This window comes from Lepisosteus oculatus, chromosome 7 (genome assembly GCF_040954835.1).
Source record: "Lepisosteus oculatus isolate fLepOcu1 chromosome 7, fLepOcu1.hap2, whole genome shotgun sequence".
NCBI lineage: Eukaryota > Metazoa > Chordata > Actinopteri > Semionotiformes > Lepisosteidae > Lepisosteus > Lepisosteus oculatus.
In genome coordinates this window covers 32,773,513-32,798,798 of record NC_090702.1, presented here as the reverse complement: position 1 = coordinate 32,798,798, position 25,286 = coordinate 32,773,513, and the positions used below count along the sequence as shown (strand labels likewise).

The following is a 25,286-nucleotide window of genomic DNA, read 5'->3' as shown; positions in this document are numbered from 1 at the left end:
TGTAAGAAGTGTTTTCAAAGGTTGTTTGCATTTTAAATTACAGACAAAATTCTTAATGTAGTAAAAAATAATTACAAAACTCATTCTGATCATAAAACACTACAGTTAAGACATTTCCTTTGACTCATAACTAAAATAAAAATGTTAAGGAATACTGTACAACGACTTAAAGTCAGCTTTTCCATACTGAATAAGGGTACCTGAAGAAAAGACCTGGAGTCAAGTCAATCTAGGCTGATGAGAAGTTTCCTCAGGAGGACCGATGAACTGCTGCATCCCTGGCCATTGATGCTGTTAATTAGCATACTGTCTCTTTGGATCAATAATCTTATTGAGTCTGTTTTCTTCTCTAGCACTAAGATGTGAAGCAGAGATTCCCTATTGTAATAGAAGCCCCATGGTAATTGGTTATCCTACACAAACTCTCTCACTTTTTTTCTTTCCCCAGCCTTTTCCTAGTGAGGATGCTTTTGTTAGCACCACATCTACTTTTAGGATAAAAGGAAGTGCTGCTAAAAGGAGGTTACATAGGCCCTCAGGTTTTAGGAAATGTACAAGGTGGGAGAGAACTTGTAACTCCTGATCCTACAAACATTATTCCAGAGTATATTAAATCATATCCCTGGTGAAATAAGAACAGATCATGTAACGGCAATATGTACAACTGGGTAATGAGTCCTGCTCAAAAATCTAAAAATGTTATCATGGAACCTTAATTGCTTTGCATAGAGAAAATTCATGTGTTACAATTTAAAATCTAGTAAACATGAGTTTCACATTTATTCACAACACTGTAGTTTGCATTTTGTAAATCCTCCTCTGGCAGGGATTATACTGTCAAAATGCCTCCCGTTGTGTGTTAAGTGGTTCAGGTCCGTGGAGAAGAATTCTGATCATTTCTAAAAGTAGAATTGCTATAGGATCTTCAGACCCTTTGATTTCCTTTTATGAACTATCTTTGTCGAGACTGAATCAGGAATGTTTGATTGGACTGAGATCTGGAGATTGACATGTCCAGTTGAGAACATTTATTTTGCATTCATCTCATTTTTGTGTTGATTTGGATGTATGCTTTAGATCACTGTCATGCTGGACAGTCCATTTTTTAGCAAACCTGTGCTTCCTGGCAGAAGGAACAAGGCATTTAGCCTAAAAGTCCTGGTATGTATTGTAGTTCATATTTCCCCTTTTAACAAAGACCTGTGCAGAACAACTCATCACATAATAGATCCATCTCCATATTTCACAATGGGCATTAGTGTTTTCTCAACACGATCTTCATATTTTCTTAACCAAATGTAACACAGATGAGAATGTTCAAAAATTTCAATTTTTTATTTTATCTGACCGTAAGATATAGTTCCCAAGGTCATGTAGTCATAGCTTATTTAAGTGGAGTTTCCCTTTATTGAGGTTCATATTCCAAAGGCACTTAATTTTCCCGATAATGTATAGCAAATTCATGCAGGTGATGCTGAAAGGTAGTTTTGCAACTTTATCCTGAAGATGTCAGTTAATATTTGATGGTGGTGATGGTTGGGGCAGAACATGTTATAGTTCTGCTAATCATCACTTCCAATCATCAGCAGGGACTGGGACAGCAAGCAAATGGTCACTGTTGTGCACAAGTCATCTACAAAATCCTTAGAAAGCTGAATCTGCCATTTTAGATTGTAGTGGCTGTTATTAAGAAATTTAAGGCTACTGCTATAATGGACATTCTGCCAGGATGAGGACTCAAGTGCCTGCGAGACAAGTGTTTCAAGAAAGGCAACGGTTGAAGGTCTTTGAAATGTTTTTATACACTGTGATCTGTGTCTTTACACAACTTGATCCCTGGTTTGGCCTGGAAGCTCCTTGGTCTTCATGGCTGTATCTTTCCTTGAAGTTCACAATCTGTCTGTGGGACCTAACAGACTGGTGTATTTATTCTGAAATCATGTTACCCACTATAAAAGCACACAAAGGCCACTCCACTATTTGCTTGTTAAGAGTCTGAGCAACTAAATTAATTTAGATCTAAATACTTCCAAAAAATTATGACTTTTCTATTTTTCTTTCAAATTATCTATTTTTACAGTTGTTTGCTTTAAATGTGTGGAGTATGCCATGTATATAAGTAAAATACTTCAAAACATCACGTTTTCAATCTTTAAAGCAACAAAATGTGAAAACTGAGGGTCTGAATACTATTGCAGTACACTGCATGTTGTTCTATTGCACATACAGAAAGAAGAACATCTATTAGAATAGGTCTTTTTGTTTCAAATTTTATTTTTTTAAAGGGAATAGTCGGTGGTGAGAATAAATATAGTACTTGTGATTTCTGGAATTCAGTTAATTATTTATTTCTAATACAATTTGCACTGTGCAACTTTATTGCATATACAACATCTAAAATGCATTTTCTAATAAGTACTTCATTGCGTTATATTTTTTCTTGTTTCTATTTCATTGGAGGTTTGAATAGCTCTGGAAGCTATTGTACATAAATAAACATACAATACATTTTACAATATTTTAATAATATTTTCCTGACATTCCTGAACAAATTCTACAATTCTTTTGTATTGATTAACAAATGTTTTTCTTGGGTTCCAGTTTCTTATGGCTACACTGAAACTGAGATCTTGGTCCTAATTGGTATCGTAAAGAAAAACAGAGAAGCAATTTATCTTCTGTTTATGAAACTGTCTGAACCTTGTGCATTAGAATGAATTAGAAATGGGACCGTGAAATGTGGTAGTATTTTTTTTGTCCAGTCCCTGGCACTCTTCAATTTAAGCCTCCTGAACAAAAGTCACACTTATCAAAAGTACACTTCTCTTTAAAACCACAAATCTATGCCCAGTACCTTTATTATCATATCCTGGATGTCTATGAAGGGAGATTGACCAGAAGCCTCATCCCGGGCACAGAATATGTGTAGAGGTTAATGGATGGATAAAGATTAAACAGCTCCTTCCTTGGTCTTCATCCCCATCCTTCTTACAGCTAGACTGAACTTAATCAGTGAAAGGGATTAAATCACTATAGTGCAAGTTTTCTTGCGTTCCACTGATTCAAGACTGTCCAGTGCTACCACTCTGAGATTGTCTTCCAGGGAGGCAAAGGTTAAAGAGAGAAAAACAGATGAATTGCTTTCATAGAAATTTGGCATTATTGAAAATGTCCGTCAGAAACCCTTTTTCACCTTGATTTTTTAAACAAGCTTCACTTCCTCTATAAATTACCAGATTTATAAAGTACATTTTGCTTAAGATGTTTTTAAATGAACACTAAAAGTTTTCACCAGAATGAAATTTTAAGTCATCAAGACAATTTACTTTTTTATATCATGCTCATTTGAAATCTCATACGAGTATGGTTTCACTTCCAGTTCACGTTTGAGGATTTAATTGGGTACCTGACAAATTGAAAACGAATATACAAATCTTTAAGGTGCAAGTATTTTAACTCTACATCAGGTGTGTGAAGAGGAATATTAGGATATTAATTTCAACACGCATCCACCCTGCTCTGGAGTTCAAAATGGGATCTAATCAAGACTGGACCTAAAAGATGTGTAAAGGAAGTTTGGATGTTGATATTATGCCAAAAAGTTTGGGGTAGCATGGTGGAACAGGATCATCCATATAATATGTAATAAAAAAGCTCTGATACAGAAATGCATATCTCAATTTCACATCCCCAATGTAGTTTCAATGTTTTCAACATTAGGCTATATTCGAATGTACAAACTATTTCTGTGTTTTGACCCTAGAGGTTACAGCACAGAAACAAATGTTTAGTTTCTGGTAATGTTGTAAAGTATCACGTATAAGTAATGAAGTGCAGCGAGATGACTACTTTCTGTTTTTGCCTTTTCATACTTAAAAAGGTAATAAGAGCTGTTGGGAATGCGTGGTCTACAAATTTGCACAGGGATATTGGAACCTCTTATAATAGCCAACTAAGCAGACTGGCTTGCACTTAAGTATAAATAAAACACTTTGCTTTTTTATGATAAGACTTCCAAGACTGATCTTAGCTGAATCAGAATAAGTGTAACACAACCGGTCAAGGTTAAAACAGCACTTTTATAGAAAGAAAACATGTACAGCAATGTTACTTATGATCCCTCTCTTTTTTGTATTCTTATCTTTAAAAAAAAGAGGTTTCACATTAACTGCTGATACAGAAGGGAGTCACTCATCTGTTGACAAAACTGGATTAGAGTGTTCCAGTATGTATATAGAAAACACTTCGCTCTGGTGAAGTGGGCAAGAGTGAATTGCATGGTTAATATTTAGTTTATACCACACGTTTTTATGAGCAGACTTAATGATTGTTAACTAACTGGATTTAATATTATTAAGTCAACACACTTTACAGAAAGAAAGTGATAGATTACCTGCAGCATAAAAAACTGCCCAAATCCTTTCTAATAAGGATTGAAATACTGACCAAATAACACTTCAAAAATATGAAGTATAATTTTTTTATGGTTTTCGACAATACTGTAGATTTATCAATAACGTATGGATTATCAAGCAAATTCAAGCAGCAATTAAAAGCTGAAAGGTTAGAATATTTAAACCCCCTTTATTTGTCATTCTTTTATATTTTAATCAAGCAGTTTACAAAAGTCACATAGGCCACCATATTCATGGCATTACATGACCTTTCACTGCTAATTTAAAATAAAAACAAGCTGAGAAACACTGGAAAGCATTTCCTTTTCTGTTAAATTGTAGAAGCACAACTTTGATTGTTTTATTATAGCAACGTCAAATTATGTTCTCATTATTTTCATGGTCATCTTTTCATGTTGTTTTTATGAAAACTATTAATTTCTCATCCTGGAGTTGCAAAATATTCCTTATTAGCATAACAATTGTTCCCTTTACAAATCTAAGAATTCAACAGTGGATTAAACCTAGTGCACGAGCAATCAGATCTCCCTTTAACCTGCCTGGCTAAGGAACTACAGTCAGTCTGCAAAGACAAGTTTATCAGAACCCCCACTGTGTGAAAAGCCTTGGGACCTAGGGCCCATCAAAATGTGGAGCACTAGTAAAGAGGTGCTCATTATCTGTGTTTATACTCGGTAAGCATGATGGAGGGTTAGCCTTTTGATCTTGAACTTCGGTTATAAACTGCATTGACTTGATTAGGAAATGGCATTTAAGCACTGTTTACACTAGGTGAAAGGACTGAGCCCACGGTCACTCACAAGTTGACCTGGTAAAGGATCGGCTGGACTGTGCTGCCAGCTAGACCTGTATTCTGCATTAATTCAGTTCACAAACCTTATTACAAACTGTCCTATCCTGAAACTTCTCTTTTCCATTTTTTATTCCATCTATGCATGCTTTTATTTTTTTTGCAATTAGGAAAGTATGGTCAATTGCAACCCATATCCAGAAAACTACTACAAACAAGCCATTGCACACCATAAATGACTGCTCACCACATATTAAATGTATTTCAAAAAGCAAAAAACCCAGACTGATAGCAACAGCTTTCATTATTGTCATGATAAATATCCACTTGAATACATGACAAAATATGGAAATAGAGATTACATAGTGAACTAAAGGACCCATCCTTACATTAAGACAATCATTATGTTAAAAAATACAAAGAGAAAAGACATAAATGTGAAACTATACAACACAAAAACTGATTCTGAATTGCAATTCTGCCAAGAGAACTTAAACATTTTATCAGACAGGTAAGAAGTTTGGTAAATGAATCCATCTTGGGAGACACAGGTCAAAATATTCAAGCTGCCTTCAATATTAGCAGAGATTACTTCATCAACAAAGAATGCAGGTCACAATTGCTAATACACTAAAGTAACACAAATTAAAAACACTCTCCTTTTATAGAAAAATAATCACAGTAGTAGTTCATGCTAGTTCACCTTAATTGCTTAGCGCATAGCAGAAAAGATCTGAATGAGCAGCTCAGTGCTGTCTTCCATTTCAAAACCAAATGGCTGAACTGCAAACAACATGGTATTGTTTTTCAGTACTAGCTCAGTGGACACGCCAAATCATAAATGAATCCTTCAGCAAGATCACCTTGATAGAATTATTTCCTTTTTTTTAATTTGGTATTCATCTACATAGAATAATCGAAAGCATTGCAAAATAACAGGTTAACACCACTAACGAAGTGACCCACCTGCATAGCAACCTTTCTTTTTACTTCTTTACAAACATTGAAAAATTTAGTCTTTGGCCTGGTTTGGTTCTCAATAGCTCCGTTACATAATGGGTTTAGCTTCTTATCAATCTGAAAATAGAAAAGGTTTATTTTTGTGTGGATTTAGATCATTATAAGACAATATATAATTACCCAAAAAACCTTGTTTAATGACATTCAAACCGGCATATTTGAGTCAATGCATTTTTATTGTTTTTTTATCGCAGTTTATTGTCTGACAAGGCTTCAAAAACAGTACTTGTGCTTAAGCCCGTGTCAGGCCATATTACAAATAACAGGGCATGACAGTCACATAATCAACACTTCACATTTTCTTTGCTGAGATTCTTTATACTCCTTTACACTGCCTTAGTGACAAAATACTTCTGTTATCATATGGGTCTGTGAAGGAAGAATCTGAAAAGCTGATGACATGCTGGTGCTCAGAAATCTCTTCAGTGCACCCACACATTAGCACACAAACCTTCCATGTTCAATTGAAATGCGCTGTCTCCCTGTTAAAGCAGGTAATGATTAAGCGGTCATCCTTTCTTTTTTCTTTTGTCACACTTAAACAAGTTTCATTTAAAAAGAAATAAAAATGCCGCCAGATTCAGACAAACAATGATGTGAACCCTTCTTAATAGACTATTTTGTACATAAAAAATGTTATACAAAGGTTTGGAATGGATTCAAGGGACGTTTACAAATGTTTCAAAGAGATGCAAAAGGAATTTGCTCAAAAGGTAATTTCTTATAGAAGTGTATTATGTTACCTGTCAGTAAGATAAAGTATAAAACAGTGCTATCTATGAACCCTCACTTGAGAGAAGTATTCTTATTTAGAAAAAAAAGGTTTCAGGTTAACTACTGATACAGAAGGAAAGAAATGTTTCATCCAGTTCTGTCATTTAATTTGAACATTCTCAAACTTAGTAAGAAGATGGAATTGAGGTTCTGTATATAAAAACAGACCCGAGAGTGAGACAAAAAATATTTAAGCTGACAAGACACAAAATGTTCCAATGTAAGGTACCCTAGGAAGAGAAGTGCAGAATGCTTGTCCAATGTTTTTCAATAAGCAATCAAATAAATAATTTTACAAACAAAACCAAGAAATTATCTGAACATGGCCCGTCTTTCGTCTGATAAATTCAATCAACCCATAATTTCCATTTAATTCCACACATTCATTATACACAGCACAGTTCACAGATCACCACTTGGTAAAAACCACATTGTAATAGCAGCAAGCACTCCAAGAATCACAGTGGCATCCCTTCCCTTTTTTGGTTGTTTCTTTGGTTGTTTTTAATTAGTTCTGAGATTTCATTGGCTAGTTTAGAGTCCAAGAAGGATTCTGGGGTGGCCACCTCTTCCCCCGTTTCTCCAGGCCATTCTTTTTCAGATCCATCGAAACACAGACCAATGAAATGCAAATGCAGAATGTTTACACACTTCATCACATAATACATAGAACAGCATTTGCTCTTGCAAATAACCATTGTAAAAGCGTTGTGTAGCAGTGCCAAATTAAATTTGATTTGAACTGAATTCCTGTCTTATTTTAACAGCTCCTCATCCAACAGATACTTCAATCCATAAAGTGTTCATGAGGTTCCAGCCCACCAAATACTTTTCAAATGCCATTACTTTTACTCACCACCTTGACTTGGCTTCAGAACGTCTCTGTATGTCTCTGTACACCCTGGTGCTATGGAAACAGCCCTTCCATATTTTTCCTGTAAAAAGAAAACAACAAACTGAAAATATCCTAAAATACCTATTAGATAAATAACATGTTTGTTTTGTTACACGTGCTTTCAAAATAACTACACTGAGTATTTGATAAAGTGGTACAGACAGTGTACTAGTGATCTCTAAAAATACAGAATGTAATAAACACTTGTTTATTTTCAGAACATTCTGTTCATGAGAGCACTCATGAAAATATCACCTGTCAGCTTTGTTTATTCCTTCATCTGTGTTTTAACTACATCTAAGCCTTCGTACCTTTGAACTTAAGCTACCAGATATCTTTGCAAGCTGGCTACCTATCGGTATAAATTGTATGCTTTATGTTGGCAGACTGCCAAAGAATTGAAACAAGCAAGGTTTTCATAAATCAAAAAACAGCAGCAAAAACAAACAAAAACACTACAGCACATTCTCACAGTAGAAATCCTTTCAGGTCGGACCTTTAGAAACTTGCTCATTTTGCTGGAATTCTTTGAATTAACTTAACTCATTGCCTCATTTATTGTCATAACGTACTAATATACAAATATGAGGTGAATTAAACAAAAGCGGAAGGAAATATTTAATAATTACCTATTATACAGATTCCACACTGTCAGTAGCTTTGCAGATACTATTGTAGGATATACCTCATACATGTGGTACCACACCATAACCCTTGACCTTCATTTTCAGTATATAACACAGTAGAGGCCTGGCTAAGCAGTTTCCCTGTGCACTAAAGACTGACTAATTTCATTCAATAATGTACTGTACGTTGTACCAAACTATAACATTTGTATAAAGACTAATTTGATAAAGGCGGTTCTTCATATGTATGGTATGAGAATATGTCAATAAGAGAAGAGAAGTTGTGCTTGTGTGAGATTGTGTGAGATTAAGTTGTGCTTCACAGCTGAGTAAGACTGTTTTAAGTTTTCAAACCCTACCTAGCACATTCACTCTTTTACGAACATAACATGAGATTATTTGGCCCATTGGCCACTTTGGACTTCAGCATCATCCCAGAAATGTAGAACTTAAGGAAGTGTCCATCATTAGGGCAAACAGATAAAATTTCTACATTTGCCACAATAAACAAAACTCCCAAGTCATTTCATAGTGTCATGAATGTAATGATGACAAAAGCCTGGAAACAGGAGTGCTCTTGTCACACACACTTCAATACGGACTGCAAACCAGCAACTGCAACAAATTTCATACTTTTGAGAATAAAACTGAGGTCAGGATTAGGCACAGAATGTCACAGGACACCCAGCATTGATGCTTTAAAGTATACTCACATGAAGAAGAGCTCTAGTGCTGTACATTGAGGATCAGGGGTTCTGCCCTGCTACACCCCTCAAAGCTGGGTCACGTATCGTTGAACTTTAATCTTTTTGGCTGTCTGGATCACAATTGGAGGTTCATGTGAAAGTGCAGAAATGGCTCATAGACCAAACAGCACCCCCTTATTACTACAACACGCATAACCTCATGAAGGAATGACAGCTGTATGCTTGCACAGATGTGCAAGGGTTCTAATGCTACCAATTCAAAATGTTCCCTTCCTGTGGTACTGTTTCTCAAAAGCACCACTGCCACCTGACAAAATACACCCCAGCCAAAGCTCAAAGCAACAGAAAGAGAAACTGTAGCATCCATGTGTTTAAAATGCTTCATTAGAAACTATGAAGAAGAGATGTATACCAAAATAACACTCTAAAAACAAATCCACCGTGTCGCAGAAACATGGTTTTCTTTCTTCCTGTACCTACAGAAACCCCGTTTTTTAATTGTAATCTAAAGACTTGTTTTTGAACAATTACTGTCACAAAAACAAATACAAAAATATGACTGTATTTCTTCAGACAACCGTTTCCTAAAAATGAAACACCAATTTAAGCTAGTTAGATGAGCAATTATCTAGGGGGTTCAGCCTTCAGATTTTTTGCAAAAATATTCCCACTATATTTTTGTCTTGATGTTCTAATGGAGGGATATAAATGATTTTGGAGAGAAAAAAGAAAATCAATTCAGAGAAAACTGATTTTGTCTTCTTACAGGTTTTAGATTTATAAGAAACTCCAGATGCTTCATTTCAAAAGAAAAAAATACATTTCTTAATGTATTTTATTTATATTGCACATCCAGTAGCTTATTTTTGAGGAGAAAATATTTTTCCTTAAGTATGTCTAGTTTATTACTATATGTACACCTTATTCCTGCAAAACATGTACACATTTGCTGTAAACTGTGTCCCTGTGATAATCTGTTCCGCTCATGTACCACATACTATGAAGCGCTGCTGTCAAGAATGACCCTAGCCTTTGGATACTAGCCTGGCATGTATTTTATGGAATGGGCTGGTTCAAAATGAAAGCAGAAGTCAAATATAGCTTACGTAAAAAATAAAGCATACTGTTCTACCCACAAAAACACAGAGCTGAAGCAAGGAATATGCTAAATGGCATGCCAAAATCAAAATCTAGATTTGAAAAACATTAAATATATTATAAGAGATATACATTAGAAAAGCAGAAGAAGTGACTAGACATTCTGTAATGTAATGGTACACTCTCATGTCCTATATTCCCCAGGAAATAACACCGATGCAGTGATGACCTACATTAATATTTCTTAAATTTCCACATACAGAATACAGTTATAATAGCACACATTGGCAACCTTATTCATGAACAGAAGCAGTGCCCTCTAACTAGGAAGAGGGCTCAGGTCCCCCTCTCCGGGTTTTTGCTTTCTGAAAAGGAAGCCTCTGATAGTTATGTTGTTTTCGGGGTACCACTTCACAATTCATGCACTGACGGATGTTATTGAAACATAGGGTGGCTCCCTCCACCATACCCAGGCCTACTGCAGACACACCCCTGTACCTAGAAGCAGCTAATATTTGTTCCCCAACTGATACCTTCTATTTTATCAATGAACGGTCCAATAGTATTCTTTTAAGCTACCAATTGACTATGGCTGATTGAAAAGTTATCATGTGTTACTGGCACAACCAAGATGGTGATTGCTCCCGGTCGCTGAAAAAAAATTCTATTATGTGGCAGGTGAGGAGACTTTTGATGTCTGATGCGAAGCAGAAAGCTTTGCTTGGTCAACTGGCATGTGACAGGATTGAAAATCAAGCCAAAATCCAAAATCTGGAAGTCAAAAACTACTATAGCTATGTTAGCCTTAACTGTAAACTAAAAAAGTACTGCGACAACATGCTAAAAGCAAAAGACAATTAAAGAACATTGAGCCACCTGTAAAAGAGCACCATTTTTTTAATCCTTCCACTTTTGTTCTATCTTGCTGTTGGAAGGATTAAAGATTTTTAATTCATCAACCCAGTTATTCACAGTACAGAGCACCCCTTGTCAAAGGTGGCTCGAAAACCAATTTTTCAGATTCTGCTGTATAAGCTGCTTAACTAAACTCAGTAATTTTGTTCCAATATATTTAAGCATCCATTAAAACCTTTAGGAATACGATAATATGTAGGAAACTCGTGTCTGATATGCAGTTCCTAAAACATACAATACTACGAAATTCTAAAATGACAAGGCCCTGACACATACACCCCACCATCACCAAATAAATGTATCAATATAAATGCTAAATCAGCCAAACTTAAATAATAAGCACAGATTTTATATTTAATTTTTATAATCACAAAAACAGAGAAACAGTTGGTCTGATAAGGCAAATATAGATCTTTTGAGGGCAAACCCAATGGGTAATTCTATCCCAAATTAGAGGTGTGAGTGGAAACTTTTAGCATGTGTTTGTGTAAAGTAGACCCTAATGCTCATTTGTTAATTTTCACCCAAGTCTAGGTGCCGAAACCCCCAGTAAAAACGATGTTACAAGCGGTTAGCAATCTATTATAATTTCATTCTTTCCCAGAATGCAAATGAAAATATTTTAGAACTCTCTTTTGTTTGGTAAAACTTCATGTGAGCCCACTTACCCTGACAGGGGCAAAATCCGGCTGTGCCAATCTACCCCAGAACTGGACGTGCCAGATAAAGCACACCTGCAGACAAAACAAAGCAAATGGCAACACTGTGGTAGGGGGCAACTTTTTCTTTGTTCAAAATGGACATTCCTAACTTTTTCAGCCTTCAAATGAGCACTGCTGATTTGCAGTCTTCCTGGAGATGTGTAATCAATTGTCTGGTATACCAGATCATGCAGTAATTGCATTCCAGAAAGATTATTAAAACTAGAAAATGAAATGCTGAGCCTAATCAGATCAGCTGCTGAAATCGCCCAATGCAAATTCTGTTTTCCACAGTGTTATATCCTCATCATCACATATTTTCTTCTGAATGCACATGCTCCCTTCTGCATTTTTACAGTTTTGGTAACAAGTGTCCTTAAAATTGCTAGATTTACAAGTTTAGGTATGCCTGCCTAGTATGGTTCTAGGTTATAAGCCACCATAAAACTGAAAAGCAACACTATTCCAGTGCACTCAAGGTCAGATAAGACAATGCTTCAGACAATTTACCATGCAGTACTGATGTATAAATGGGTAACTGGAACTTTCATCCATTTTAAGCGCTGGGTTTGATTCAGGGGGACCCGTGCCTATCCCGGAAAGCATAGCGGAAAGGCACACCCTGGACGGGATGATAGCCCACCGCAGGGTACACACAGACACAGACACTCACACCAGGGCATACAGTTAATTAGAGCACCTACACAGCCAAGAGCTCAGGTGGAACAAAAACGGTTAGGCTTCAAGTTAACTACAATCCTTTCAAGGAATTAACACCTTCTCGATAATCAATGTCAGTGTCTATCTTCTATCTTATTTTTTCTGGATATTAAAATAAAATTACATCAAAAGCAACAAATTACTCAATAAATCAAAATTAAGACCTCTATTTGTGAATGACTAAATATTTGCTCACCACATCTCTTCATTGTATCTGACTACAGATGGACCTGCGACAATGGATCTGACAGTCACAACAGAGTATTTTTATAACAGTTTTTTTAAAACAGAAGTCATCTAAGTAAATACACATTTTTTCTACAAGATTTCTTTCTATATATCACCTCAGCAGCATTTAAATGCTGAAGAATATGAATTATCATCAGTACTTATATCCCTTCCATTTATTACTGTCTTTAATGAAAAAGCAATGAGACTTAATTTAAAGGAACAGAAATTATGTGATTTTTTCCCCATTCGACTAAGACAGTCCTAAAGAAGAGTTATTCATGCACTTTAATATACAAGGATTTTTAAACTGCATATAAAGACTTCATTAAATACTCATGATGATATTCATGATGAAAGACTGATATAATCTGTGGAAGTGAGAAATGTAGGTTTTTTTTTTCATAACATACCCTTAGGTTTTATGTGAGCTTGTATCTGTAACATTTGTTTGGATCTACAAAATATGGACAGCAGTAGCCAGTATGCTCAATAAAAAATGTCCTTCTCCATTTCATTCTACACAAAACGTAAGCTGTCTATGCAAATCATCTGACTAATAAAGACAGTATTAATGAAGCATAAGTAGAAGACTGTAATAACTAGGATGTTGAAATGATCCTGAACACTTGTATGAAGCACCCTTGTAATCTCTGAAGAGATTCAGTTACTTAAACTTGTAGACATAAGACATCCATTTCAGATTCAGATTTAATCTGGTCAGTCTTTTAATTCTTTCTATGGAAGCACTGTCCTGTTTTTATTTAGAGTTGCCAAATACTATAACATATCCAAGTGGAAGTGCAGAACTGCCTTTAGATCTCGGCACACAGCTACAACCCCTACATGAGAAAGTGCACATACAGGAGCAGTGTCACAGCACAGCCCGCAGGCACCCCAATCCCTGAAGGGAAGTCACAGGGGTTTTTTATTAAACTTAAAGTACTGACTACTGACTATTCTCAGTAGTGCTGAGGCTCAGACTCACAACATCTGGATGATATAGCTGACCCTATATCATCCTACCAGGCTGCCTCAGACTCTATCAGCTGAGCTACTCAGGAGTCCCAGTGCAAGGCAGTGACCACAACTGTACATAATATTTGAAAAGAGGATCAGCATGTTCTAAAACCTGAATATTACTTCCTACGACTTGAGTTCTACACTTTTCACAATGTAGCCTATTCTACTACATTTCAATAGCCAAGAACAAAAATTTCAAAAGGCAGTGTTTATGTCATATTTAAAAAGGGGCAAAGTGGGATTATGCTAACAGTTACACTGAAAGTAAATCCCTCTATCCTACATTTTCAGTACCAGCCTCTGAAAACAGAGGAAAAAGAAATGCATGATAAATAACACCACAATGTAATTTGCCAGCATTTTAATTTTAAAAGTGTATTTAAAATGTGAATTTTAGTGGGCATGATCTGTCGTACATTTCCTCAAAATGAGGAAAATAATTTCACATTCAGTTTCATGTTCTTATTGTTCTTCTGAACATTTGTATTTGTTAACCTAATTAATGTGTTTTTTGCTATAAGACGATGAAGGTGAAAACATGCTTTCCTTAGAAGAACAGATTCTGACAATTTGCCTTTAAAAGTTTCACCAAGGAGGAAAAATGGCTTTTAATCAGTAACACAAACGCTCATCACTGATCATCAAACCACTTTACAATGTGACCAACGTTTCCCCCACCTCACACGATCCAGCCCATTTTACTTTTATTTCAAATTGAGTCCACTTTCTACATGCTATATGTATATAAAACTATAAAATCTAGAACAACAAAGTTTAGGTCACAGTAGTTATTTTTCCTGATAGGAATTTTAAAGAATTGTGTTTCTGTGTGTTTTTTTACTTTCTTTCCAATTTTAGAAATGATGTCAAAAGCATGGGAGGCACTGCTGCCTCATTGCCTGTTAGGTTCCAGGCTCAGCTTACGCTTGGGGAGCCTTCTGTAAGGAGTCTGTACGTTCTTCCCACATTTCCATGGGATTTCTTGAGGCGCTTTGGTTTTCTCCCACCCCCTAAAGACACACATGCTTGATTGACTATTGTCCCCCTTAAAGGTGCCCCACCTGGGGCAAGAGAGGTCGTGTGCTCTCAGACCCTCTTTTAACTGTTTGCTTCCAGGACAGGTCCCAGGCTGACCAGCAACACTCACCAGGACATGCTGCTAAGGCTGTAGGGAAGATGGATGATGTGACATGGTGGTGCAAAATTTCACATTTTAACAATCACGTTGAATGCATGACCCTGGTAAGTAAACCCCACACCAGGAACACCAGGAATAAAAAGTTCTCACATGCAAGCAACCAGCTAAACTGGTTTAGAAATCAGCTGGCTTTTATGCAAACAAATATGTTGATTTCTCAAACAGACAAATACTGCTATAGCAACATATCTACTTACATAAATCCATAAAACATATAGACACAACCATGAGAAAAGCTGGCTGCAAGGAGAGAAAAAAAAGTCTCAGATCTCATACATATCACATAGTATTCAATGATTTGTAATGCCATGAAACAACCATTTCCTTTGCAATTCGAGCTTTTGGATCTGCTGTGCATTAGGAGGCCATGATTGGTAAAGGCCGGGAGGAGAGATTTGGTCAGGACACCTGGGTTAGCATCCCTACTCTTTTCGAGAAATGTTATATTTAATGACCCCAGAGAGTTAGGACCTCGGTTGTATGTCTCATCTGAAGGACAGTTTTTTTTTCTCCATCACCTGCTTAGCTTCAATGGGTTGCCAGTTGTTAGTTGCAGAGTGTAAGTCCTCACCTGCTACACACTGATTCATTGATAAAGTACTATAGCTGCTGTTGTGGTTAAGAATTGTGAGGGTCTTTAATATTTAAATACAAAACAAACAAGACGTAAACGACTAGAATTATCTATTACTGTAAAGAGTGGGTATTCAATAATAAAAAAGCTTTATTCCCCAATGTTCTGTTGTGTTTCTAGTAAAACAGATTGTCACCTTTACTGTTCACTGCCCTTACTGTAACTATTTTACCCAGGTTTCCAGGTATACTAAAATCTAATAGAGACTAGTGATGTTGTAGTAACAGTCTAGAATATACTCAAGACAGACATATTTGCATGCTTAAAAGTCATTTTTAAACTCTTTTGCTTCAAAGTGCAATTTTTTCCAAAAGTAACAGGGGGGAGTGTGAGGAGTATTTTACATTCTGTTACTAAGTAGCCTTTATTTGAAACTTCTAAATCCCAACATTTGCATAGCTGAAATCCTGATTTTGGTAAATTAAGAAAACAACATTTAGGAAGATGGCAGACAAATGTTGCATCACTTTTGCGCATACTGAGAAAATGCACCTTCCATAGAACTTATTTCTTGGTTAATAATTACGGTCTTGAGATTAGTCAGACAGTTTTTAGACAGTGTTGGGACAATTTGTATGTAACAGATTAATGCCAAGGAAAAACATACCCTCCCTCACCAAACCAAAAATAACAGGTCAAGTCTTCCAGCAGAACACAAAATGCACATCTTTTAGAATTGTAATACCTGTCTGTCTTTGATCCTAATACCAAATTAATCCCCAGTGTGAGAAAATTAAAAGTATTTGCATGAATATATTAGTTCATTTCTACAACAGTGCCAACTCTCAGGAAACAGGAGCTGCTTCAACAAATCCTTTTGATTTAAGAAGGGATATTTAAGTGCTGCATGAAGTTTTATTTTTTATACATTTATAAATCAAACTTGTTTTGATCACTGGTTAACACATTTAATAGACTCAAGCACCAATTTAAATTGCCATTATTTAGCTGGAACTCTTTTAATCAGTGAGCTCTACACATATAAGGTTATACAAACAATCTTAAAAGATAAAAACATCAGTAAAAGTCAAGACAAATAGGACTGCCCTCAAATGTATATAGACAAAAAAGTAATGCTGATGAAATGATCTAAAGAAAATATTCCTGTGTATATGCAGGTACAGGTGAAAGAGGGATGCAAAGTATATTATAAGGTAATTCCACACAGGTGTGATTCCCGAGTTAATTAAGCAATTAAAATCCTATCATGCTTAGGGGCATCAATAATGTATTAAAAGAGCTTGGCAGGTTTAGTTGCTCATGATTTTGGCTACCATGGCCAGAAGAAGAGATCTCACTGACTTTGAGAAAGGGGCAATTTTTGGGGTACATTTGGCAGGAGCTTTGGTGAGGAAGACTGCTGAACTTGTTGATGTTTCACAGAGAACAGTGGGTAGGGTGAGGGTAAGATATCATCAGCTAGGGGCAAATGTGGACAACAGTGCATACCCCTTGACCATAATATCTGTGCATTGGTCCGAGATCAAGATGCAGACAAAACAGATGAGCAACTCTAAATCGGCTGACTGCAAATGTCAATCAGGCGTGAGCAGGCATTTTCATCAAGCACAGTACGTTAAGAACTTCACAGGGAAGGATACTATGGTCAGGTTGCAGTGATTAAACCCATATTACACCTAAAAATGCACTTTTGAGAGCAAAGCAGTACAAAGATCACAGGCAATGGTCTACAGAGCAGTGGAGAAGAGTCATATGGTCAGATGAGTTATCCTTCACCTTATTCTCAACAGTCGAGTATATGTGTGGAACATGCCAAAAGAACCCTACAAGCTCAAGTGCTTGTTTCCCACAGTGAAGGGTTCTGGCAGCTATGTTACAGTGTGAGGTGCATTTTCCTAGCATGGTTTAGATCTGTTCATCCCCTTAGAGGGCAAGATAAATGTCAATAAATACAAAGCAATTGTGAGCAATCACGTTCATCCTATGGTGATGCTTATGTAATCTTCCAGGATGACAAATCCTCCATTCTTGGGTCATGAGTAGCCACCGAATGGAATGATGAGCATGAAAACAGTGTTGCTGTCCCAGTCACCCAATCTCAACCGAACTGAACACTTATGGGAGATTCTGTAGGGACGTCTGAGACGGAGCTTTCCACCAACAACAACAAAACACCAAATGATGGAAGAGTGGTGTTGCATCCCCCCAGCCGAGTTCCAGACACTTGCTAAATCTTTGCCAAGGCACACTGAAGCTATTCTGGCAGCTCTTGCCCTGTTATGTTATGCATATCCTTTCTTTTAGCAGTTACCCAAAGTTTCAAACATTTAAACTAGAAAGATGTTTCAGAACCATATTTCACTGATGATTCCATGAAAAATGGCACTCATATTAACAAACAAAAGAAGAATTCAAACATTGATCCTGAGACAAGATTCATCTATGATATACAGGTACAATCTAAGCACTGGCTGCCAGCAGTGAGAAATGTTACAATGCTTACTCTTCAAGTTCCTGTTTGTTTTGCACTGTTTACATTCTGACAGAATAAGAAAACGAACAGCACAAACTATTCTCTGACAACACTGGGACATATCACAAGACTGCACAGCAAGCCAGAAATGTAAATGATAAATTGTTGATTGGTAGAAGGCCAGAACGCAAATGTCTTCTGTGGCATATGTGAAATGTAAAGCTCAAGTTTGAAGAGGTAGCACAGCTAAAAAAAAAACTTAAAAAACTAAAGGAACTGATATACCGTACACAGAGCACAAGGATACGGAAATAAAAAACTCAGAATATTCATTGTAAGTCATAGAGAATACTAGTTAGGTGCCACTTGAGCCATAACCTCACTAGTCAGCTTTACTTAGAGAGCAGCAGGGTAATACAGACGGTTAGCAGTGCAAGGGGTGGAGTTTGTATGTTCTCACCCGATTCATGTGGTTTTCCTGTGTGCTCACCATGGCATTACGTCCACTGTTTTTATTTTTTTTTTCCTCGTTTCATTTGTCAATTGAGTGTGGCAATAATGACAAAAGTCTATAAAAAACTGAAAAACAAAATCGTTTTTTTATAAGTGTACTGTCTGATGTAATTTAATGTTCAACCTGTAACATGAATTACTTAATATTTTGTTTCAGGAAAAAATATATTAAATGTTGTCCTTGCTTGCCAAAAAGGGTACTGGAATGTTACAGAAAAGTCTATCTTTTTCATACCAACAAAAGCTACAAATATTATTTCATTACTTTGAAAAGTTAAAGGTTATGAGTAGCTTTATTAAACTTCAAGACGAATCACGTTTTTCCATAGTAATTTAGAATTTCCAATACCATCAAAATCAAGTATTATATATCCTAGACATAATGAAGGTTGCTTGAAATTACCAAAAACACAATTTTCTGTTTTCTATGATTTATTGATAATGGAATATTTTATTCAGAGCGCTTTGCATATATATGCAATTAGGCTGCAATGCAGTAAAGTACACTTCTTAGCACACTCTTTTACTCACTTTCAACACAGAGGTTGTTAAAACATTTAAACATCAGAAATGGGGGAGCATTTGGTTTCAATCTTCACTGTTAAGGGAGGAATCTCTAAAAAGCAAATGTTAGCATGTATGGTACTCGTAACATTCCAGGAGTCTGTGATTGTCAAGAAGCAGGGATTTGGGCAGAAGGACTGTAATAAGACAAAGAAAAACAATCCCGCAGCAAATCTGTAATAATTATTAATAAATAATAATGTAATAAATAATTTCTTAGTCTAATACAAGATCGCAGGGAGATGGGAAACTGTGAGCATTGGGCAGGATACACCTCAGATGAGCATAAGTCGTCTCATGTTCTCTGGCCTCACTCTCAGTTTTGAGGGTCTCGTGTCTTTTGGTTTCTGTGCCAATCTCAAGTATTCAAGTAAATAATTTTCTTGGACATAAAAGATTTCTCTGTATGTATTTTACAGTTAATTACTCAAAGCACACACTTCACTAAAACCAGTTACCAATCAAAAACATCCTGGTTAAACGTATTACAATTATAAAGTTAATTTATAACACTAATTACACTACTCAAAGCTCAAATGGAATGAAACCTAAAACTATTTGCCCAACAGGAACTGAGTTTGAGACCCCTGTTCTAGAGTCTGTTCTAGCCCAGCAAAAACAAACATTTCACATTTTGCATAATACTGTTGCTTCACTGTCAATGACAGTGATAGGTTAATTAGCTCAAATGTTCATTCCTTAAGAACCTTGAATTGGAAGCCAAGACAGCAGTTAAAGGAAATTCCTATTAAACCTGCTCGGCTGTGTGTTGCTAGGGCGTCATTGATCAATGAAATCACAATGATTGCAACGAGTCCTATCGAATTTCACGCGGAGCCCTCCAGTAATGTGAATGGCATGAACAGTATTTTCACCATGGTTCAGAGTGGGAGGCAGTCTTTCCAAATATTATACTGTATTCATTTCAAAATAACTGGAGTCTAAGCAGTTAAATATAAGCTACATGCATTTTCACAATAAAGCTTAATGGATTCAGATACCTGTGTTCACAGCAACACATAAACATAGTCTCTCAAGATCTGCATTTGAGGTCACACCACTTACTAATAGGCACGAGGAAAAGCACCTGAAACACTTTGGCATACCTGCATCAATGTGTGGACAAGCAGAGGTTAATTCCAATCAGAAAAGTATTCTCTTTACTTCAGAGGCAAGTTTCTGGAACTCGCCCACCTCAGGAGTAGACATTTTATCAGAATGTAGAAAAAATGTCTCAATGATAACCACACATACACACATATCGATTCGAATAAGGCCAACCTATTTCAAGGGTGCTTCACTTATACCCGAAGTGGAAAAAAAAGTCTGAGAGAATGGACTGACATTTTTGAAAATCTGTACTTTATGTCTGGATCACAGTATGTGGTATCTATGGAATTATCTTAAAAAAGGGGGAAAATCAGAAAAACATTGAATATGGACAAAACAGAAGACCAGGGGTACAGTGGGAATGCCTGCAGGAACTGATACTACCTAAAAACCCTTATATTGTAATTACTATTTGTTATGCTTACAAAGGATGCAAAAAGGTCATAGCATAGTGTTATTGGCACTGCAATGCCAATTTGGAATCATACAAGACACAGGGTTTCAGAGCTCGTAACAGCACGGCTTTTAAGGCATAGGCTCATTAGCATTTCCTTGTGAAGTGAGATTTAAGATTGTGTTAACGAGTCTTGCATTTTAAAAACGTGCGTCTCAAAAAGGCTTTTTCTTAGTGCAATTGCCAGAGAAAATGATTCTACAACGCACAAGGAAGTGTTTGAGCAGGTTCATTCAAAGTGAAGCATATAAGTAGCAAATGATAAAACTAAAATATAAAAAATCTATAAATCAAATAAGTGTGAAATGTGCATGTGCGTGTAGATCAGTCAAATTCCAATAATGAAGACATATATACAACAAATATAAAGGAATAGCATACTTAATACTTCTGCTTTAACTTATGTCTAAAATTACAGCGCTGGCAGAAAATTAACACTAAGAACCTCACTTACGAGGAATGAGCCAGGGAGCTGCTGCAAGGGTGAAACGGGTGGAGTGAGGGGTGTGAGAAAATGTGCAGGTCTGTGTGCAGTCAAGGAATATTTATACAGAGAAACAGAGAAATGTAACATTAAAATTGGACATCATCCTGAACGTCTATTAAATAAAACTATTACACGTACAGAGGTCAGAGTAACAAGCTCTGTGGTATAAAGGGTGTAATTTCACACCTTACTGTGGAATTCATATCTATGTACATATGATATCATACATAAACATACAATTTACTTAAGTCATCTTCTATTTAATCTCATCTGACATTGTAGCTTAAATATCATTGGACAGAAATTCCGAATTTAAAATCCAATAAATGCATACATGCGTATGTGTTGAAAAAATAAAAGAAGGAGATATAATTTTCAAGGTTTCCAAAATTTTGACTATTGTTGAAACATCGAATACGCAAGCTGCCTCCTGCTTAACAAGGCACATAGACAGTATCTACCAGGCACCAGGTTCAGGTACTAAAACTGGTGCAGCAAGATCATTTAAAGCATCCTGCCAATATACCAAAACATAGCAAAAGAGGTACTTTCATAATTTTAAATGTACCGTTTAAAACACTGCAACTTTACTACAAAGCTATCTAATTACATCTAATTACATTTCAAAATGGTTTCCAATATCAAATTCAGGAAATCCAGAGATAGAGCTAATAGTGCTGACACCTAAAGAAAACATGAGATTGAAGTAGCAAAACTTTTGTGATAGTTCACTATCATGTATGATTGCAATGTACAATAGTGTCCAATCGTTATGAGCAAAACGGACTAGGACATGAACGTACAAAAGGTGCAATCTGACAAAAACAATGTAGCATTAAGAAATGGAGAGTATAACAATAAGGATGGGTTTTTGATGTTTTGCAGCGATCGGGCAACGTTGTGGGGTACATACTACTGCGTTCTTTTCCTCTGCCTCCTGCAGACAACTCAAACTCACGTTGTCTGAGCCACTCGTTCGGGGCTTCATTTGTAAAGATTTGTACCACCGCTGATGTGGAAGGCACTGCGCTAACGATGTGACCAGTTCAGTGGTACAACACCACCTGCATTATGTGTTTTGGTTTTCGTCCTTCAGTGTCGACTATCCACTCTCTAGAGTGGACGGTCTTGTGTTACTGTCCGACACACTTCACCTCCAGCCCAGCAATGACTGATTTAGCACTGACTCATTTATTACACTTCATTTGAGATGGAGTCTGCTGTTGTTCTAAACCCCTCTCTTGGTACATGCCCTAGCTCGGAAGGGAACAGCTTCACATGTTGCACTTGTCCAGGTTATTTAAACCAGGACGTTATGTCTTTAAGAAAACCTCTTCACAGCTAAGTTTAACAAGCAAGGGAAATTCATTTAAGCATGCACAGCAGCTGAAGAGTCACGCTTGCCCCCCAAAATATAAAACTACGCTGGAAATCATGCAGAAGGGTCAAGAAATTTGTGAAGGTCACATTTTTGTCTTTGCAGTACTTCTTAGCACCCTTCCCCAACAAATACAAGACAACTAACAGAAAGAGTCTAAATACTTAAGTAACAGATCAAACATGTTCCAAGTATACCTAAAGACTCAGATCTTACTGCTATATCCCATATTAGTATTCAAAAGCAAATATAATACCAAAACCTAACTATAATAATGTGGATGCGATTTACTAAACTCTGTCATTAAAATAATTTTCACAGACAGGTCAAATGTGTCATTAAAGTTGTAACCTTTAATATCTGCCCTTTTTTCCAGTTACAATAAGAGACTGCTCTTCATGGAATATTTTTTGCAGAAGCTAAAGCTATGATACAAAGAAACACTGGCAAATGGCCTGGATGTTACTGTGATCCTTCTTTGAGAATTCAAATGACCCCTACAGGCGACTGACAACTGCTGGATCCTGTGGAATGTGCTCTCTGAACTGTACAAAAGCCTTCAGCCTGCGGTGCATTGCTGCAAACAAAAACTGCCAAGTATAATTATTTTGAAGGTTTGAGTTTATGGAAGTGTTGCACAGATTTCTGTCTGCTTTGCAATACCAGCACAATGTCAAACAGTAAACACGGAATTCCCTCTCAGGTCAACACAACAATAGGAAGAAGAAATTGTCAAGTAAATTTCACTAGTCCTGAGGAAAACACTGTGGAGACTTTTAAATGCTCCCTTATTAAGCGACACCATAATTATCTGTAAGCCATTTTATTCTATCTACCTGCTGACTGACCAAGTCTGACCAGAAATACATCCGATATGTAAAGATTCATTACTATCAACTAATTAGCTAAAGAAGGAAACAAAATGTAAAATTAGAAAAAGTCTGTACTATGTTTTTGTTTCCTGTCCATTTAATTTCAATAAAGGAAGAGGGAATTATACTACAGAAGTCATACACAAGGACAGTATTTTATTGTCTTAGCGTTAAGGTGGTCTCTGACTGATAGAAGAGCTCTGTTACACATCTCATATAACAGTTTAATTACTGTAAACTGATATTTGCTCCTATTATCATGATCTAGGACAAAGGTTTCCAGCCCACAGGAGAAAGGCAATTGTGTTGCGCCTGGCATGACACAACACAGAATATGACATTATAACTAAAAGTAAAAGAGCACCATTTTATTTACGTTTATAACATGACTACAAGAGTTTGTTTTCGAAAGGAAAGGGTATTTTATTTTCAGTGAATACATTTTTCCCTCTTTCACTAAAATCTAAGGTACATCCTCATTTAACCAAAAGGGTTGTGAAGCAAACAGAATGGAGTTTAATGGTCAAGCTACTCGCAAGGACTAAAATCACCCTAAACTCACTGACACGTTTCCGTTTTTGGACCGTGAATGAAGATGAACTTAATTTGATGGAAATCAATTTAAGTATAAATGGGAAATAATATTAAATTATTTTACAAAACAGTGGATGTTTTTGATAAAGTGAAGACTAATGAAAAGATGTATTCTAGAAAGAAAGAAAAGCCCTGGAAATGAAAAAATAATGGGTTCAGTTGTTGAGCCATCTGCCGAGTGTAATTAACCTCTACTTCTCCCTCTGTTGCCCACTTGCTAACACAGCTCCCCACTCAAAGATGCTCCATAAAATGTCTTTATAATTTCCATGGAATATTTTCAATCTGTCTATTTTCCATTTATGAGTTGTTTAACTACAGCTAAGTAGGAAGATAATAAACTGCCTACAGCTGATGTTTACTCACACCAGCATTTAATGTAAATTTCAATGCAGAAAATTAAAACATATTTTCTTTCTACAAGTAATAAATACTATAGCGTCTTCCAGTGGTATTGGTTTTTTTAAATAAAAGAGAGAATTATCCATGCAGCTCAGTGCCTGCTGCACTAATTTTAGATCTTTAGTGCAGAAAGCTACCCACACCATCTTCTTCAAAAATGTTTAACTCAGGTTGGTACATTCATTTTCTACAACCACTGAAATCAACAAAAGACAAAAGTGAGCCAGATCCAGCAGATGACTGAAACCCTGCCAGGCCATTGAAAGGCACACATACAGGTCTTTGTGGGTTGAAACGAGGGCACCCAGACCAAATAACTGCAGAGCTGGGGAGAACACACAAATTCCACACAGAAGACATCCCAGATGAGAATCAGACCCAGGACTCAAGAAGAGCTCACAGAAAACCTTCCTGCCACAACGCTGTAACACCCTCAAGTTGTCACAATATGACAAAGATACAGTAAGCTTCATCTTCCAATCATACAAATTACAACACTGTTATGATTAGCCTTGGCTGAGAATCAATCAGAACTGTTTTCAACTGATTTTAGATAACAGCAATTTATATCTTATTCCAGTTGTACACTTCTGATTTCTTAAAGTCTACTTGTAGCCTGTGGCCTAACAGAAGCTCATCAAGACTGGGCCTGGTATATTTCTAATTATTGTTGGAGGGACAGTTGGAGACACTTTTCCCCCACATCATAATTTCCACACAAATTTCCCAATATG

The 25,286-nt window shown here is 36.4% G+C and overlaps 1 protein-coding gene across 8 annotated transcripts in view; it reads right to left on the bottom strand.

Moving 5' to 3' along the window:
- The window catches only part of foxp2 (forkhead box P2), a 187,099-nt gene that overhangs the window by 138,381 nt on the left and 23,432 nt on the right, over positions 1-25,286 (bottom strand). For 5 of the 8 annotated variants that reach the window (XM_015352618.2, XM_015352625.2, XM_015352624.2 and 2 more), the window contains exons 2-3: positions 11,909-11,974; positions 7,856-7,934 (exon numbers count right to left, since the gene is read on the bottom strand). The gene's annotated coding sequence lies outside the window, so the exon portion shown is untranslated. Of the gene's footprint in view, positions 1-6,171; positions 6,254-7,855; positions 7,935-11,908; positions 11,975-25,286 lie in introns of those variants that run through there. The other 3 variants (XM_015352619.2, XM_069192411.1, XM_069192410.1) reach the window with 2 other exon arrangements.